Source organism: Chrysochloris asiatica, unplaced genomic scaffold, assembly GCF_000296735.1.
Source record: "Chrysochloris asiatica unplaced genomic scaffold, ChrAsi1.0 scaffold00002, whole genome shotgun sequence".
NCBI lineage: Eukaryota > Metazoa > Chordata > Mammalia > Afrosoricida > Chrysochloridae > Chrysochloris > Chrysochloris asiatica.
The window spans coordinates 16,499,776-16,513,618 of NW_006408520.1; the positions used below are offsets into that span (position 1 = coordinate 16,499,776).

General features: G+C 40.8%; 1 protein-coding gene across 1 annotated transcript in view; it reads left to right on the top strand.

Annotated features, from left to right (window-relative positions):
* ALG14 (ALG14, UDP-N-acetylglucosaminyltransferase subunit) overlaps nt 1-13,843 on the top strand; it is a 155,527-nt gene that overhangs the window by 48,566 nt on the left and 93,118 nt on the right. The window lies entirely within an intron of this gene.

Consider the following 13,843-nt stretch of genomic DNA (forward strand, 5'->3'; position numbering starts at 1 on the left):
CCTGCCCTGTGCTCCACCTTCCCCTCCCTCTCCTCACCCACCCCCAACATCCCAATAATCAACAAAGAATCCTCCCCATCCAAGGATTTTCTTAATATGGAAAATGGATTGGAGCCCAAAGCCAGTATCATTCTTTGGAAGCAGTCTTCCTCTCTCAAATCGGAGCCAAAATAAGAGCAGCTGCTATTAGTTGTACTTTGTGTGCGTGTTTGTCTTGCCATCTAAATGAAATGTTGTTGTTAAGTGCCATTGAGTTGGTTCTGTCATAATGACCCTGTATTAGGTCTCCAAGGAGTGGCTGGTGGGTTTGAATTGCCGAACTTGTTGTTATCAGTCTATTGCTTATTATACAGCACCCTGCCATGGTTGATGCTTCAGTCATGTCAAGAGGTAGCATATGATTAATAAGAGTCAATGATACTGAAGGAAGAAGTCCAAGGTGCACTGAAGTCATTGGCAAAGAGCAAGGCTCCAGAAATTGATGGAATACAAATTGAAATCTTACAACAAACTGATGAAATGCTAGAGGTACTCACTCATCTAGGCCAAGAGATTTGGAAGGCAGCAGCTACCTGACCAACTGAATTGAAGAGTTTCCTATTTGTCCATATTCCAAAGAGAAGTGACCCAATGGAATGTGGACATCATTGGACAATATTAATAATATTACATGCAAGTAAAAGTTTGCTAAAGATAATTTAAAAAATGGCTGCAACAGTACATTGACAGGAAACTGCCAGTGGGTCAAGCTAGATTCAATGAGGACATGGAATGAGGAAGATCTTCACAGACGTCAGAGGGATCTTGGCTGAAAGCAGAGAATACCAGAAAGATGTCTACCTGTGGTTTATTGACTATTCAAAGGATTTAGACTGTATGGATCATGGCAAACTATGGACACCATTGCAGAGAATGAGTATTCCAGAACACTTAATTGTGCTCTTGAGGAACCTATACATAGATCAAGAGGCAGTCATTCAAACAGAACAAATGTACACTGAATGGTATAAAATCAAGAAAGGTGTGTGCCAGGGTGGATTTCTTTCACCATACTTATTCAGTCTGTATCCTGAGGAAATAATTTGAGAAACTGGATTATATGAAGAAGAACATGACATCGGGATTGTAGGAAGACTCATTAACAACTTGTGATATGCAGATGCTACAGCCTTACCTGCTGAAAGTGAAAAAGACTTAAAATATTCAAAGATGAAGATCAAAAACCACAGCTTTCAGTATAGATTGCACTTCAATGTAAAGAAATCAAAAGTCCTCTTTCCAAAAATGTTTTTCAAATTTCAGAAATGCCCCTCGAGAGGTCATTCAGATGCTGGAAGGACTAGCATTATTTTACTCACCTCTGAAACCACTGAGCTGTTCTACAGAAAAAAAGATGAGGCTTTCTGCTCCCATTAAGATATGTTGTTGTTTAAGTGCCGCCAAGTCATAGTGACCCTGTATAGGGTTTCCAAGGAATGGCTGGTTAGCTTCATCTGCCGACCTTACAGGCCTTACAATTCAAACCTACCTTGCAGTCCAGTGCATTAAACCACAGCATCACACCAGGACAACCTTGGAAAGCCTGTACTTACTGGATGGCTCTGAATCTGAACAGAGTCCATGGCAGTGGGTTTTGTTTTGTTTTAGGGCTCCAGTCCATTGTGATGTCATTCTCTAATGATGCCGCCAGGTGGCAGTAAACTACTGACTGTTGAGCTCTGGTACCTGTACTACTGCAGAGGAGGGAGCCAGTCATACTTTAGAATGATGACTAGAGTCGATTTCTAGTATGGGCATTGCCTATGTTATGAAGGCCCGATTTATAGACAACGTCTGCCTGCCCTTCAGTGTTGTGTAAAATTGCCCTTAATTTGAAATAAGTGAACTGACTCCTACATGCAACACATTTTTCATCACAGTCAGTTTTCCTTGCTGCATGTGTAACTTTTAAATCATTGCAAAGCTTTGAAACTTTTCTTGCCCTAGAACCCTCTGCCATGTAGTGAATTCTATATGGCAGTGGGTTCCACAGCAATCCTATAAGGTTTCCAAGGCTGGAAATCTTTATGAAAGCAGAATGCTACATCTTTTTCTCACAGAGCAGGTGGTGAGTTCCAACTATGCCACTCCAGGACTTCCAAAAAACAACAACAAAGTTTAATAAATAATAATAAAAGACCAGTACTTACTTCGTGTTTCCCCCAATGCACATTACTTAACTTCCTTTTCCTGTCAGATCCAGAATGCTAGCTATTCCCCAGGCAGGAGATTGAATTCTGACACTCAGGATTTCCCCAGTAATAGGACCTAGTTGAATGAGAGAGTCCTGAAGTGGCACTCTAGGATAAGCACTGAACTGCTAACCACAAGGTCAGCGGCTCAAACCCACGAGTCGCTCCTTAGAAACTCTGTAAAGGGTTGCTATGAGTTAGAGACAATTTGACGGCACTGAACAATATCAACAACAGTCGGAAGAGTTCTAGTGTGGTGCCGTAGAATCAGCACGGCACTGCGAACTGCAAGGTCAGTAGTTCAAACCCACCAACCACTGTTAGGACAGTCGCTATATACAGAGTCACTATGAGTCAGAACTGGCTTGATGGCTCGTAGCAACAACAGCCCAAAACCCTGCCCAGCACACATAGCTTCCAGTCTGCCTTTTCATGGCTCATTCTTTAATATGAACAGGTTTCTCAGTCTTGACACTACTAGCATTTTGGGTGAGATCATTTGTATTGTTGCGGGACGGAGAGTTGTCCTGTGCCCTGTCTTTTATTATTATTTATTTACTTTATTTAACTTTTTCTTTTTCTTTTTTTTAAGTCCTGGTGTGGCACCAGCTCCTCTGTGAGAGAAAGATGTATAGCTGCCGAAGATCTGCTAGGTGGCAATAGCTGCTCCTCTCCCCTCACTCACTCTCTTCCCATGCAGCCCCATATGTAAAGGCATTCTGACTCACGGTGACCTTATAAGACAGTGTTGTTGTTGTTAAGGGCCATCGAGTCTGTTCCCACTCATAGCAACCCTGGATAGGGTTTCCAAGGAGTGACTGGTGAGCTTGAAACTGTCAACCTTGCAGTTCATACTGACTTTGCAGTCCAGCGCATCAACCCACAGTGCCTCAAAAGCTGTAAATCTTTACATCAGCCAATCTCCAGGACAGTGTACTTAACAAAGTAGAGTGTCAGGGAAAAGAGGAAGACCCCCAAGGAGATAAACTGACACAAGGGCTATAATGGTGGGCTGAAACTTAGGAAAGGCTGTGAGGAGGGCGCAGGGCCATGTAGTATTTTGTTCTACTGGTCCCTGCCCCATTTTGTGTATAGTGTTAGTATGAATTGGAACTGACTTCAGGGCACCTGAAAACTTTGCCAGTGTTCCTTGAGAAAAAACTCCTTCTCTGCCCTTGAGAATCACTACTGGTTCGACCTGGCTACCGTGTTTAAAAAAGGCCTGTAGCAGAAGAGCACCCAAAATTCACAAGCAGAGAAAGAAACTCTGAGAAGAAGACTCAGAGAACAGGTCAGTCAGGGAGCAAGGGAAGAGTTGTTGGGTATCATTAAGTCGATTTCTACTCATAGTGACCCCACGTGACAGAGTAGAACTACCCCATAGAATTTGCTTGGCTGTAATTTTTACAAAAGCACTTGTTCCCATGAAGCCATTGGGTAGATTCAAGCAACCAACCTTTTATTTAGCAGCTGAGCACTTAACCATTTGCACTACCAGGGCTTCTTAAAGGAGGAGAAACAACAACAGAAAAATCCACTGCCATCTGGTTAATTCTGACTTTTTGAAAGAAAATCCGGAGAGAAATGAAAGGGCATTGTATCTTAAATGAAAAAGAATACAATCTAGGGTTTGTTTTTTAAAAAACAAAAACAAAAAACAACCAACTAAAAAACCAAAACTCTCATATAACAAGAAATACCCTTGTTGTTAAATGCTGTCAAGTCAGTTCTGGTAGATAACAACCCTGACTGAGGTTTCCAAGGAGCGGGTGGTGAGTTTGAACCACTGATCTTGAACCCCTACAGTTAGCAGTCCAGTACTTGTCCATAGTGTCACACCAGGATGGCTATTGTTATTGTTGTTAGGTGCCATCGAGTTGGTACCGACTCATAGCGACCTTATGCACAGCAGAACAAAACACTGCCCGATCCTGGGCCAACCTCACTACTGTTGCCATGCTTGAGTCCATCAATGCTGCCACTTGGCCATTCCATCTCGTTGGGGGTCTTCCTCTTTTTCTCTGACCCTCCACCTTACCAAACATGATATCCTTCTCTAGTGACTGGTCCCTCCTGACAATATGTTGGAAGTATGAGGGACAAAGTTTGGCCATCTAGGCCACTATAATTTTGATTACAGGAATTAAATTAATAAAAAACGAAGATCACATTGAACTCTGCTATAAAGCAGAACAAAAAGATAAAAATAGGGCATAACTTGTTGCACAGAAGGGACTGCAGTTATTGGGGTGAAATAAAGTGTATAATTTGTTGAATGTAAAACTGATGATCTTGTCTGTAAACCTTCACTCAGTTCAAATCAGAAGTTTAAAAAATAAAAACAGTGAAAAGATTTTAAAAAATTAGATAATCGAATTGACTGTCAGAAGTTCACTCTTTAAAAAGAATAAGGAAAAGATGAAAAGCTATTAAAAATAAATAAATAAGATGGTGATCCAGGGAAAATTCTCAGAACTGGAAGGGCATGACCTTCAAACCAAAAGGATTATCCCCTGTAGCCACAACAAAATATATCAACCCGCAGTTTCAGGACTAACAGTAAAGAGAAGATGTCACAAGCCACTAGAAATAAAAATAAAGGAGTATTGTTGGGGGTCTGAATGTCATTCAGAAAACAGTACAAAAGTATCCTCAAATGGACTCCCCATTTATTCTTTCTCAGAGAATGTGCTCTACTGAAACCAGGAGGAACCAGAAGGAGAGAGGCTGGTTTCCAAGGACGGGGGCTCTAGTCCAGGAGTGAAGTGAAGGGAGTTCCCAGGATGGCAGTATAGGGAATGGGAGGGTGGACTTCCAGGGACCCAGAAGAACAACCAGTCAGGAGTGGAGACAAATCCTGAAGGAATAACGTCAACAGAATGGAAATGAAATATCTCATGTGTTTGACCAAACTGAAAGTAATATGTGAACTCTGAAAACCTGTATATGGTATAGCTTGATTTAAAAAGAAAAAGAAGAAAAAACAGTTTTGAATTCAGGGGAAGGAGTGATCTCTCTGTGAACTCAAGTGTTGGGATGGGGATGGGGATGGGGGAGTTTGAAGGGAGGAGGACATTATGGGCAAAAGTAAGAAAGCTGGCAAGTGCAGGACACACTCACACAAATGGGGGAAGGGGTGTTTGGACAAGAATTCTGAGATGAGCTTGGGAAACAAGTGGGTTAAAATTACAACAGAAGAAATTATTTTCATTTTCAGAGGCTGAGATCATATTAGAATTTTTCTGCTGCAGAAATTCTTTAAGCAATTGGATATTTTTAAAGTTGGAGAAATAGGGGAAGAGAGGGATTGACTATCTCTACAAGAAGGCTGTGAGTGATGGTTGATTTTTTTTTTTTAATTTTGCATTTTTCTGTATTTCTAAGGGTTACTGTCAGAAAACAACAGGAGTTATTCAAAAATAAACAAAAGCCCAGTGAAAGAAAAACTTAGTGGTAACGAAATTCTTATTTTCTAAAGAAGTCGTCTAAACACAAAGCATTACATCAGTGTTTTGAGACCAGAATTCTTGTATTTTGGAAACAGATACTAGTTTTTCTGATACTTTAATAAATATTAATTCTTTTGTTTTACATCTTTGGACTTGCATATATGAATCAAGCAGTTTTGTGGTCACAGGAGCCTTAAGTAGTACCCCTGAAGCTTTCATTTAACAATATCTACTATTTTCCACAAGGTGGGGTGCTAACTTTGCACAATGTGTAAACACACTGCTACTTCTAAATGTACTGTAGCTATGGCTGCCTTTCACAGTTTCTGGCAGCGTAGTGGTTACGAATTGGGCTGCGAACCTTAAGGTCAGCGGTTCGAAACTACCAGTCGCTCCGCGGGAGAAAGATGAGGCTTTCTACTCCCGTAAAGATTTACACCCTCGGAAACCCTGTACAGGGTCGCTATGGGTCAGACCCGACTCAATGGCACTTAACAACAACAACAACAAAGCACTTCTAAACATATCTAAACAAGATATGTTTGTAAATTATATAATTGCAATTTTGGTTTAATTTCAGTTTGTAAACTTTATATATGACACATGGTTTAACGTAATTACAGTTTCAAATGGTGGCAGATATATATATAGTAAAAACTCAGAAAGCTGGAACCTATGTAGCAGAAAGCTGTCCAAGAAGGAAAACCACAAATACTTCCCATTAGCAGAGAGCCATAGAAAAGGCAGAAAACTTGTTGTTGTTAGGTACCATCAAGTTGATGCCGACTCATAGCGACCTTATGCACAGCAGAATGAAACACTGCCCGATCCTGGGCCAGCCTCACTATTGTTGCCACACTTGAGTTCATCAATGCTGCCACTTGGCCAATCCATCTCGCTGGGGGTCTTCTTTTTTTTTTATCTGACCCTCCACTTTACCAAACATGATATCCTTCTCCAGTGACTGGTCCCTCCTGACAATATGTCCAAAATATGAGAGATGAAGTTTGGCCATTTGGCCTCCAAGGAGCACTTTGGCTGCACTTCTTCCAACACGGATCTGTTGGTACTGTGGGCAGCCCATGGCACTTTCAATATTCTCCTCCAACACCATAACTCAAAAGCATCAATTCTTCTGTGGTCTTCCTTATTTACTGCCCAACTTTCACATGCATATGAGGTTACTGAAAATACCATGGCTTGGGTCAGGCGCACCTTAGTTCTCAAGCTGACATCTTTGCTTTTCAGCACTTTAAAAAAGTCTTGTGCAGCAGATTTGTGTAATATAATACGTTGTTTGATTTCTTGACTGCTGCTTCCGTGAGTGTTGATAGTTGACCCAAGAAGAATGAAGTCCTTGACAACTTCAGTCTTTTCTCTGTTGATAAGAATGTTGTTTATTGGTCCAGTGGTCAGCGTTTTTGTTGTCTTTACATTGAGATGCAATCCACACTAAAGGTTGTGCTCTTTGATCTTCATCACTAAATATTTTAAGTCCTCTTCACTTTCAGCAAGCAAGGTTGTATCATCTGCATATCGCAGGTTGTTAATGAGTCTTCCTCCAATCCTGATGCCACATTGTTCATATAACCCAGCTTCTTGGATAATTTGCTCAGCATACAGTGTGAATAAGTATAGTGAAAGAATACAACCCTGTCGTACATCTTTCTTAATTTTAAACCATCCAGTGTTCCCATGTTCTGTTAAAACAACTGCCTCTTGGTCCATGTACAGATTCCTCATGAACACAATTAAGTGTTCTGGAAAGGAGACATGGAAAACCAAGGCATCCCAGCAAGTTCTGACTCTCACAGGTTTCATTTACTCTTGTGTATTTTTCCTCATTATAATGAACCTTAGCTATATTCAGTTTAGGTAAAGGGGAAAATATCTCTGATTTGGAAGAAGCTAGTCTAAAGGAGTAAAATATCAGAATAATAAACTATCCATGTTTTTTGCAAAGAGATTCTGATGTGGCTGTTGCAGTGAATAAATGATTATTTTCAAAATTATTGTCAGGTAGGTGTATTCATGCTGCTAAAGTATTTTAAGTAGCTTATCCTTGTAAATTTCTCCCTCTTTGCTCTTTTCTTACATCTTTAACAAAGGGAGATTGAGTTAAGCTTTCCTTGAATTCGATTCTAAATTGATGGAACTGAAACAACCAATTGTTTCAATCTGTAAATGCAATAACATATTGCAGTTATTTCAACCTTCTGCTAATTTAGCCAACTCCCAGTGTCACTTAAATTTATGTGGGACTTTTTTAACAATTTGCAGAGCAGTAACATTTTACTTCATGGTGCTGCTGTTTCTAAGTTTTAAAAGGAAATTAAATGCATTCAATAGCCAGTGTTTGAATTTATTTTTTTGTTTGTTTGGTGTTTTTTTTGTTTTGTTTTTATGTCTCTTTATTTTCTTTGAGCGCTAGAATTTTGTCTCTTGAAAACAGTCTGTGTTCACATGAACAGGGAATACTAATTCCAGAATCTCTGATTAGCTGCTTCCAAGGGAAAAACAATATGTCCTTAGTAATATAAAATAATAAGAATAAAGTTAAAATCTGATTTGACCTGCTTAGGTCACATCCTATGAGTTAGAGCTATCATTTTTATCAGGGGGATGGGATATAATAATTGTCTAGGCTTGGGTTTTGGCCATACTTCTATAGTCAGTTTTCAGAGAATTTGGAGAAAAGGAGAATAAAAAAGTTGATCACAATGATTGAACATCTCAACTTCTTCTATCAAGATACAAGATCATTAAATTTATCTCTACTTCAACCTTGGTTTATACTCATGATATTTCTATTCTAGATTTCTCTCTTTTCCACAAGGAAATATGTGCTTACCCATAATTTATGCTTCTTCATGCTTTTTCTATCTTTTAAATTTTCCTTAGTTTCTTATTTTAAATGATTCAGCAAGACAGTATCCCAATCTTAAATTATCAAAAAAAAAACAAAAAACATTGTGTTTGACTGACACCTTTTTTTTTGTGATAGATACTAACCAACCCATGAAAGTCATATTCCTTCCCCAGTCCCCAGAGTCCAGGGTTGATAGTTATTTAATACAGAACACAGTTATTGAGGGTAGTAATGCATTTAGATCAAATAGATCATCATGACCTTCTGGTCACTTTCTTATTCTGATCTAATGAACGTCCCTTCCTAACCTTCCTGTGACAGCAGTTTGCATGAGGCCATCATGAAAATTTACAAATCCTTAAGTACTTAAACTAAAAACTCAAACCAACTGCTGTCAATTGTCAAGTATATCCCTACTTTCACTCATGTTGATCCCAAATGTTTCCAGTGTTTGAATTTAAATGAGCCACTTATGTAAACAGCATATTTAAAAAAATTGGTATTTATATTATAGGCACAAACATACACTAATTTTGTTGTTAGGAGAATTTGGCCTGGTTTTGAATTCTCTACACCCTTCCTTTTGTGCACAAAGGAAGGCTCCTTGGTCTCTTATAGCTGTTTCTCTTGTTGTCAAGTGCCATCTAGTTGGTTCTGACCCATAGTGACGTATGTAGGGTTTCTGAGGAGCAGCTGTTGAGCTTGAACCACTGACATTTGCAGTCCATCATATTAATGCACAGCGCCACACCAGGACTCCATTAGGTTCTGGGAAATAATTCTGGAGCCTGGCAGTTATAATAACTTCAGTTTTTGTTAGGGGCCATAGGGACAATTCCAACTCATAGCAACCCTGTGTATCAGAGTAGAACTGCCCCATAGAGTTTTCTCTAAGGAAGCAGATCACCATGCCTTTCTCTTGTCCAAGTAGCTGGGTGGGTTTGCAGTTGAGCACTTAACCAGAGTCAGCGTAATCCTACACCTGTAACTAGTGATTCACTTCCGTTTGGTCAAATTGACCGAGGAGCTGAGCACAGGAAGGAAGCTAAGGGGGAATAATTAAAGCAGAGGGTGTTCACTTGTCCTCTAAGTGCCTCAGCTCATTGGAAGTCAATGAAGAAGTTCTGGGAAGTGATGTACGAGTGAAGGAGGAGCAGTGGGTTCCAGACTGGGTGCTACTGCTAACCAGCTCTGTGACCTTGGCAAGCCAACCTTTGAAAGGACCTTAGTCTTCCATTTTGCAATGAGAAGACCTGGCTGAGATCAGGGGCCTCAGAGAGGCTGCTGCCCCCAGACCATCCCGATCTTGGACAAGTCAACAGTGGCCTCAGATCTAGATTCTGAATACTGCCTCTTCCCACATTCTCAGTTGTCTTGCTGACTGCCCTCCCTCTTGGTAGGGCAACCCATGTCCCAGTTCCAGGTACCAGTGATGCACTTGTACTTTTATCAGAACTGACCAAGGAACTGACCAAGGAAGGAAACCAAGGGATAATAATGAGAACAGAGAGAGGTGTTCATTTGTCTTCTCTGCCCGAAGAACAATGACCATGTGTCCATGTTTTTTAACACTGATATATTTTGTACGCAGAGTTTTACTGGCTCACAAAATTACAGTCCTAACCAGACCATAATGAATAAGGAGATACAGACTCTTGGTCTGTTTCCCGTCTCACATTCTGTCCCTGACTCAAAGCAATACCATTTTCACCCCAGTTTTTCCTGAACACTTCATTCTCCTTCAGTCCCTCCTCCTAATGATTTGCCTTCACCATGCCTCTGCCTTAGTGCTGCAGCCATTCTTTAGACCCATGAAATCATTTGGTCTGGCTCTGCCAAGGCAACTGCAGTTCCAGCCCTCACATTGTTGTTGTTGTTAAGTGTCGTCAAGTTGGTTCCAACCCACAGCAACCCTGTAAAGGTTTCTGAGGAGCAGCTGCTGAGCTTGATCTGTAGACCTTACGGTCAGACAGACTTGAGTTAATTAAATGTTTGACCAAATAAAGCAGGCTAATTTTTAAACTGATCATTTTCTATGGTCCGCGGATCAGGTTCTAAAGTTTGGCTGTCAGAAGGTTCCCCAGCCCAGCTCTAGGCTATAAGCATCATTCTGACACTTTTCTGTGAGTTCCCAAATGATTTTCCTTCTCTGGCTGTTGCCGTACCCCTCTCCTCTATTCTTGTCTTCCTGACACAGAGGTATTTTCATGTCTGGCCATGTTGTTAGTTGCTGTCCAGTTGTCTCCAACTCATGGCGATCCTGTGTATGACAGAATGAAGCATTGCCCAGTCATCATGATCGTTAGCATGTTTGAGTCCATTTGCTACCTGTGGCTCTTGTGTCAGTCAGTCTTGTTGAGGGTTACCCTCATTTTCATCGACTCTGTTTTACCAATTTTTGTTAAGTGCCGTCGAGTCGGTTCCGACTCATAGTGACCCTGAACACGGTTTCCGAGGCTTTTAAACCTTTACGGGAGCAGAAAGCTCATCTTTCTCCCGTGGAGCAGCTGGTAGTTTCGAACTGCTGACATTGTGGTACGCAGCTCGATTCGTAACCACTACGCTACCAGAGCTTGTTTTACCAATTAGGATGTCCTTTTCTAGTGATTGGTTTTTCATGATTGAAAAAAAATATATATATATGGCACCAACCATCCATCCCACAGCACTCTACTCAACTGGGTTCAAGAATTCATTGCAGTGGCCACACAGAACTCACACAGCATACACCTATGGGGTTTATTAGTGACGTTAACAGGTTACAATACAAGATCAGAAAATGCTTAGGGCACAGCTCTTCCAGTCAACTGCTGGTAAATGTCCACAAAACAAGTCACTCCACCATAAGCCTCAGTCAGTCCGTGGGCACTTGGCTCAAGGTTTGTGGATCAACAAATATAGCTCCCGCATTGAAGTACCTGGAGGCACCCACTCTACGAGCAAAGTCACTAGCTTTAATTGCTCCTTGGACTGGGAAGCCCACTGTTGTGTTTTGTGCTCTGGTTCTTGGTTTTGCTGCTGCTCCTCTGCGACTCCTCCGGTGTCACAGCTTCCTGCCCCTGGTTCGAGGAGGTGCAATATGCAGGGATATCGGGCTCCAAAGGACACACTACACGCCTGGCTCTTCTTCTTTGATGGTAGTGAGAGTGCCCCCTCCTGATTCTAAGATGGCTCATTTTAAACCTTCATTAGCATTCCAGGTTTTCACAATTACGATTCAGTGTGTCAACATCCACAGCTGAATCATGCTATCCTATCAGGACTTCGCCCAGACCTATCAGGAAAAGGGTCATTCAGTGGCAGTTACAAAGACTAAGCTAGAAGAAACATATTAAATAGTTTGCTACGTTCCCTTGATGGTGTGTCCAAAGGAAGCAAACTGACATCTCACCATCTTCACTTCCTAGAAGTAGTGGCTGTGTTTCCTCTACAACTGATTTTTGTTGTTGTTGTTGTTGTTCATCTGGTGGTTTGTGTATGTGCAGTAATCTTCACCAACACTACAATTTGAATACATCAATTCTTTCTCGGTCATCCTTTTTAATTATTCATTGCATATGAAGAGATTGAAAAGATTATGCTTTGAGCAAATGTACCAATAGAACATCTTTGCTTTTTAAAACTTTAAAGAGGTCTTTTGCAGCAGGTTTTCCTAATGCAATATATCATTAACTATAGTTTCCAAGAGCATTGATTGCTGATCCAAGTAGAATTAAGTTGCTGACAACTTCCTTTTTTCTTTCATTTATGATGATTATCATCCAGTTGAGAGGATTTTGGGGTTTTATTCACATTCAAACGTAATCCATACTGTACTCTCTGACTTTCACCAGTAAGTGCTTTAAGCCGTCTTCACTTTTTGCAAGCAGAGTTATATCAACTGCATATCCCTTAAGCCATCTTCATTTTTTGCAAGCAGGGTTATATCAACTGCATATCCCAGATTGCTAATAAAATTTCTCTAATCTTGATGCTGTGTTCTTCCTCATATAATCTGGCTTCTTGGATTATCTGTTCAGCATACAAACTGAATAAGTATGGTAAAAGGACACAACCCTGTCACAGCCCTTTGAAATTTTGAACCATACAGCCCTTACTCTGTTCAAACAATTTACCTCTTGATCCACATACAGGTTCTGAATGAGCACAATCAAGTTGTCCTGAAAGTCTCATGCTTCCCACAGTTATTCATAATTTGTTATGATGTACACAATCAGCACCGTCACCCAGTCAGTAAAACACACATAAACATTAATCTGGTGTTCTTTGCTTTCAGCCTAGATCCATCTGGTATCAGTGATGATACCCCTCATTCTACGTACTCTTCTGAATTCAGTTTGTATTTCTTACAGTTTCCAGTCAATGTCCACCTGTGTTCATTTTTGAATTATCTTCATCAGAATTTCAGTCTTAGGAATTTACACATTCTGTTGGATCACCTTACTTTGGAATGAGCATGGATATGTATTCTTCTAGTATGAATCAGGCTGCTAACCCCAGTGTCAGCAGTTTGAAACTACCAGTTGTTCCGTGGGAGAAAGATGAGGCTTTCTGCTACTGTAAAGATTCACATCCTCGGAAACACTGTACAGGGTCGCTATGGGTCGGAACCGACTCCACGGCACATAACAACAACAATAAGTCTGTGAGCCAGGTAGTTGTCTTCCAATTAACTTGACACGAGCAAGCAAGCGTTTTCAGCATTTCATATCTTCGTTGAAGCTTCTCAATTGGTAGCCCATCATCCATCCTGGAGCCTTGTTTTTCGCCAGTGCCTTCAGTGTAGTTTGAACTTCTTCCTTTAAGTCCCAGTGATTCTTGATCTCATGCTGCCTCCTGAAATGTTGAACTTAGACCAATTCTTTTCAGTACAGTGACTGTGTATTCTTTTCATCTCCTTTGGATATTTCTTGTACCATTCAATTTTTTGCCCATAGAATCCTTCAGTAATTTACCTGCAGCTTTGATTTCCTCTTCAGTTCCCACCTTTTTAACATTCTTCAGTGACTCGCCATTGCCTTTAGATTAAAATAACTACTCCAATCATGGCTTTGAAGGCCCTACCCTCCTCCAACTCCATTTTTTGCTGTTCTCTGCCATGCTGCCTCCATGCCAAAATGTAGTTCCCAGACACTCAAAGCTATTTCATGACTCTCTGCTCTGAACATGCTTCTTCCTCTGCGTGGATAGCCTCCTCCTCCTCCCTTCCACATCCCTCACACCACCACTCCTCTGTCAGTTTGTCATACTGTGGTGACTTGTATGTTGCTGAAAGCTATGTCACTGGTATTTTA